The following is a 5,000-nucleotide window of genomic DNA, read 5'->3' as shown; positions in this document are numbered from 1 at the left end:
CGCTTTGGTCTCATTAGGGTCACGGGCAAGCAGGAATATTTCTGGGAAACTGGTGATCGAAGCTTTTCAAAGTGAGGCCAGTTAGCTCAGTTGGTTAGAGCGTGGTGCTAATAACGCCAAGGTCGCGGTTTGGATCCCCGTACGGGCCTCTCTGGGACCTTCAGCTTTTGCGCTTTTCACAAGTGATGGCCGGTCTCACAGAAATCCCTGCTGGCACGCCTGCTGCCAGACCTGGCCGAAATAGCTCAGTTGGGAGAGCGTTAGACTGAAGATCTAAAGGTCCCTGGTTCGATCCCGGGTTTCGGCAGAGGAACAGTGACTGTGTGCTTTTGGTCGAGGGGCTGCAGTGTCCAAACGCCACCTGCTTTCTACTTGGATCCACCTAGCCTCATCACTGCCTCTCAGATGGCCACAAGTCAGGACATGGCGGTTCCATGGTGTAATGGTTAGCACTCTGGACTTTGAATCCAGTGATCCGAGTTCAAATTTGGTGGAACCTTAGCAACATTTTTGTGGCTGGGTGGGGGCAAACTGAAGCGTCTCGCAACTGCTGTCGTACCTGTGAAATTGGCTGTCTGGAACCGATTCGGAATTGGCAAAACATGGGCTCAAAAAGCAAAGCCTTCGCTGGCTCGTTGGTATTGCGCTTCTAGGCTGATTGACTTAACTCTATGGTGCTCTGTGAGAAAAGCCAGCCAACGCCAAGGTTCCATGGTGTAATGGTTAGCACTCTGGACTCTGAATCCAGCGATCCGAGTTCAAATCTCGGTGGGACCTGCTTTTGCCAGGAATGTGCGCAGGAGCCCATCCAAGTAAAAAAACTTTTACACAGCAGTCATCCTCAAAAGCACGTCTCGGGAGTTCCCCTTGAAGTAAAAGGCCAAGTGGCCACCTGGAGAATGCGGGCATCGATCCCGCTACCTCTCGCATGCTAAGCGAGCGCTCTACCATTTGAGCTAATTCCCCTTGGCATCAGAGAGAAGGTGTCCATTGCTCTCAAAGACACCGGCTAGGACAGAGCCCTAGCATGTATGCAGGTGCTGCATCGGACTTTTCGATCTTTAGCAGTGTTTGCAGCCAGGCAGCAGCTCTACCGTATAACGAGTTGGCTCGTTGGTCTAGGGGTATGATTCTCGCTTTGGGTGCGACAGGTCCCCGGTTCAAATCCCGGACGAGCCCGTGCTTCTGCATTTAATCGCTTTGGTCTCATTAGGGTCACGGGCAAGCAGGAATATTTCTGGGAAACTGGTGATCGAAGCTTTTCAATGTGAGGCCGGTTAGCTCAGTTGGTTAGAGCGTGGTGCTAATAACGCCAAGGTCGCGGTTTCGATCCCCGGACGGGCCACTCTTTTGCTCTCTGGGACCTTCAGCTTTTGCGCTTTTCACAAGTGATGGCCGGTCTCACAGAAATCCCTGCTGGCACGCCTCCTGCCAGACCTGGCCGAAATAGCTCAGTTGGGAGAGCGTTAGACTGAAGATCTAAAGGTCCCTGGTTCGATCCCGGGTTTCGGCAGAGGAACAGTGACTGTGTGCTTTTGGTCGAGGGGCTGCAGTGTCCAAACGCCACCTGCTTTCTACTTGGATCCACCTAGCCTCATCACTATCTGCCTCTCAGATGGCCACAAGTCAGGACATGGCGGTTCCATGGTGTAATGGTTAGCACTCTGGACTTTGAATACAGTGATCCGAGTTCAAATCTCGGTGGGACCTGCTTTTGCCAGGAATGTGCGCAGGAGCCCATCCAAGAAAAAAACTTTTACACAGCAGTCATCCTCAAAAGCACGTCTCGGGAGTTCCCCTTGAAGTAAAAGGCCAAGTGGCCACCTGGAGAATGCGGGCATCGATCCCGCTACCTCTCTCATGCTAAGCGAGCGCGCTACCATTTGAGCTAATTCCCCTTGGCATCAGAGAGAAGGTGTCCATTGCTCTCAAAGACACCGGCGAGGACAGAGCCCTAGCATGTGTGCAGGTGCTGCATCGGACTTTTCGATCTTTAGCAGTGTTTGCAGCCAGGCAGCAGCTCTACCGTATAACGAGTTGGCTCGTTGGTCTAGGGGTATGATTCTCGCTTTGGGTGCGAAAGGGTCCCGGGTTCAAATCCCGGACGAGCCCGTGCTTCTGCATTTAATCGCTTTGGTCTCATTAGGGTCATGGGCAAGCAGGAATATTTCTGGGAAACTGGTGATCGAAGCTTTTCAAAGTGAGGCCGGTTAGCTCAGTTGGTTATAGAGTGGTGCTAATAACGCCAAGGTCGCGGGTTCGATCCCCGTACGGGCCACTCTTTTGCTCTCTGGGACCTTCAGCTTTTGCGCTTTTCACAAGTGATGGCCGGTCTCACAGAAATCCCTGCTGGCACGCCTGCTGCCAGACCTGGCTGAAATAGCTCAGTTGGGAGAGCGTTAGACTGAAGATCTAAAGGTCCCTGGTTGGATCCCGGGTTTCGGCAGAGGAACAGTGACTGTGTGCTTTTGGTCGAGGGGCTGCAGTGTCCAAACGCCACCTGCTTTCTACTTGGATCCACCTAGCCTCATCACTATCTGCCTCTCAGATGGCCACAAGTCAGGACATGGCGGTTCCATGGTGTAATGGTTAGCACTCTGGACTTTGAATCCAGTGATCCGAGTTCAAATCTCGGTGGAACCTTAGCAACATTTTTGTGGCTGGGTGGGGGCAAACTGAAGCGTCTCGCAACTGCTGTCGTACCTGTGAAATTGGCTGTCTGGAACCGATTCGGAATTGGCAAAACATGGGCTCAAAAAGCAAAGCCTTCGCTGGCTCGTTGGTATTGCGCTTCTAGGCTGATTGACTTAACTCTATGCTGCTCTGTGAGAAAAGCCAGCCAACGCCAAGCATCCATGGTGTAATGGTTAGCACTCTGGACTCTGAATCCAGCGATCCGAGTTCAAATCTCGGTGGGACCTGCTTTTGCCAGGAATGTGCGCAGGAGCCAATCCAAGAAAAAAACTTTTACACAGCAGTCATCTTCAAAAGCACGTCTCGGGAGTTCCCCTTGAAGTAAAAGGCCAAGTGGCCACCTGGAGAATGCGGGCATCGATCCCGCTACCTCTCGCATGCTAAGCAAGCGCTCTACCATTTGAGCTAATTCCCCTTGGCATCAGAGAGAAGGTGTCCATTGCCCTCAAAGACACCGGCGAGGACAGAGCCCTAGCATGTGTGCAGGTGCTGCATCGGACTTTTCGATCTTTAGCAGTGTTTGCAGCCAGGCAGCAGCTGTACCGTATAACGAGTTGGCTCGTTGGTCTAGGGGTATGATTCTCGCTTTGGGTGCGAGAGGTCCCGGGTTCAAATCCCAGACGAGCCCGTGCTTCTGCATTTAATCGCTTTGGTCTCATTAGGGTCACGGGCAAGCAGGAATATTTCTGGGAAACTGGTGATCGAAGCTTTTCAAAGTGAGGCCAGTTAGCTCAGTTGGTTAGAGCGTGGTGCTAATAACGCCAAGGTCGCGGTTTGGATCCCCGTACGGGCCACTCTTTTGCTCTCTGGGACCTTCAGCTTTTGCGCTTTTCACAAGTGATGGCCGGTCTCACAGAAATCCCTGCTGGCACGCCTGCTGCCAGACCTGGCCGAAATAGCTCAGTTGGGAGAGCGTTAGACTGAAGATCTAAAGGTCCCTGGTTCGATCCCGGGTTTCGGCAGAGGAACAGTGACTGTGTGCTTTTGGTCGAGGGGCTGCAGTGTCCAAACGCCACCTGCTTTCTACTTGGATCCACCTAGCCTCATCACTGCCTCTCAGATGGCCACAAGTCAGGACATGGCGGTTCCATGGTGTAATGGTTAGCACTCTGGACTTTGAATCCAGTGATCCGAGTTCAAATTTGGTGGAACCTTAGCAACATTTTTGTGGCTGGGTGGGGGCAAACTGAAGCGTCTCGCAACTGCTGTCGTACCTGTGAAATTGGCTGTCTGGAACCGATTCGGAATTGGCAAAACATGGGCTCAAAAAGCAAAGCCTTCGCTGGCTCGTTGGTATTGCGCTTCTAGGCTGATTGACTTAACTCTATGCTGCTCTGTGAGAAAAGCCAGCCAACGCCAAGGTTCCATGGTGTAATGGTTAGCACTCTGCACTCTGAATCCAGCGATCCGAGTTCAAATCTCGGTGGGACCTGCTTTTGCCAGGAATGTGCGCAGGAGCCCATCCAAGAAAAAAACTTTTACACAGCAGTCATCCTCAAAAGCACGTCTCGGGAGTTCCCCTTGAAGTAAAAGGCCAAGTGGCCACCTGGAGAATGCGGGTATCGATCCCGCTACCTCTCGCATGCTAAGCGAGCACTCTACCATTTGAGCTAATTCCCCTTGGCATCAGAGAGAAGGTGTCCATTGCTCTCAAAGACACCGGCTAGGACAGAGCCCTAGCATGTATGCAGGTGCTGCATCGGACTTTTCGATCTTTAGCAGTGTTTGCAGCCAGGCAGCAGCTGTACCGTATAACGAGTTGGCTCGTTGGTCTAGGGGTATGATTCTCGCTTTGGGTGCGACAGGTCCCCGGTTCAAATCCCGGACGAGCCCGTGCTTCTGCATTTAATCGCTTTGGTCTCATTAGGGTCACGGGCAAGCAGGAATATTTCTGGGAAACTGGTGATCGAAGCTTTTCAAAGTGAGGCCGGTTAGCTCAGTTGGTTAGAGCGTGGTGCTAATAACGCCAAGGTCGCGCTTTCGATCCCCGTACGGGCCTTTCTGGGACCTTCAGCTTTTGCGCTTTTCACAAGTGATGGCCGGTCTCACAGAAATCCCTGCTGGCACGCCTGCTGCCAGACCTGGCCGAAATAGCTCAGTTGGGAGAGCGTTAGACTGAAGATCTAAAGGTCCCTGGTTTGATCCCGGGTTTCGGCAGAGGAACAGTGACTGTGTGCTTTTGGTCGAGGGGCTGCAGTGTCCAAACGCCACCTGCTTTCTACTTGGATCCACCTAGCCTCATCACTGCCTCTCAGATGGCCACAAGTCAGGACATGGCGGTTCCATGGTGTAATGGTTAGCACTCT

The 5,000-nt window shown here is 52.5% G+C and overlaps 8 non-coding genes across 8 annotated transcripts; 6 read left to right on the top strand and 2 right to left on the bottom strand.

Moving 5' to 3' along the window:
- The first annotated feature begins 234 nt into the window (after positions 1-234).
- trnaf-gaa (transfer RNA phenylalanine (anticodon GAA)) lies at positions 235-307 on the top strand. Its single transcript has one exon. It is a non-coding gene; the product is annotated as a tRNA-Phe (tRNA).
- Positions 308-705: 398 nt separating this feature from the next.
- trnaq-cug (transfer RNA glutamine (anticodon CUG)) lies at positions 706-777 on the top strand. Its single transcript has one exon. It is a non-coding gene; the product is annotated as a tRNA-Gln (tRNA).
- Positions 778-893: 116 nt separating this feature from the next.
- trnaa-agc (transfer RNA alanine (anticodon AGC)) lies at positions 894-966 on the bottom strand. The gene has a single exon. It is a non-coding gene; the product is annotated as a tRNA-Ala (tRNA).
- Positions 967-1,440: 474 nt separating this feature from the next.
- On the top strand, positions 1,441-1,513 carry trnaf-gaa (transfer RNA phenylalanine (anticodon GAA)). Its single transcript has one exon. It is a non-coding gene; the product is annotated as a tRNA-Phe (tRNA).
- Positions 1,514-2,571: 1,058 nt separating this feature from the next.
- On the top strand, positions 2,572-2,643 carry trnaq-uug (transfer RNA glutamine (anticodon UUG)). Its single transcript has one exon. It is a non-coding gene; the product is annotated as a tRNA-Gln (tRNA).
- A 940-nt stretch (positions 2,644-3,583) lies between these two features.
- trnaf-gaa (transfer RNA phenylalanine (anticodon GAA)) lies at positions 3,584-3,656 on the top strand. Its single transcript has one exon. It is a non-coding gene; the product is annotated as a tRNA-Phe (tRNA).
- Positions 3,657-4,241: 585 nt separating this feature from the next.
- trnaa-agc (transfer RNA alanine (anticodon AGC)) lies at positions 4,242-4,314 on the bottom strand. The gene has a single exon. It is a non-coding gene; the product is annotated as a tRNA-Ala (tRNA).
- A 464-nt stretch (positions 4,315-4,778) lies between these two features.
- On the top strand, positions 4,779-4,851 carry trnaf-gaa (transfer RNA phenylalanine (anticodon GAA)). The gene has a single exon. It is a non-coding gene; the product is annotated as a tRNA-Phe (tRNA).
- Positions 4,852-5,000: the final 149 nt, after the last annotated feature.

Source organism: Pseudorasbora parva, chromosome 20 (genome assembly GCF_024679245.1).
Source record: "Pseudorasbora parva isolate DD20220531a chromosome 20, ASM2467924v1, whole genome shotgun sequence".
NCBI lineage: Eukaryota > Metazoa > Chordata > Actinopteri > Cypriniformes > Gobionidae > Pseudorasbora > Pseudorasbora parva.
The sequence above is the reverse complement of the archived record's forward strand: the minus strand, read 5'-3'. Positions and strand labels throughout refer to the sequence as shown.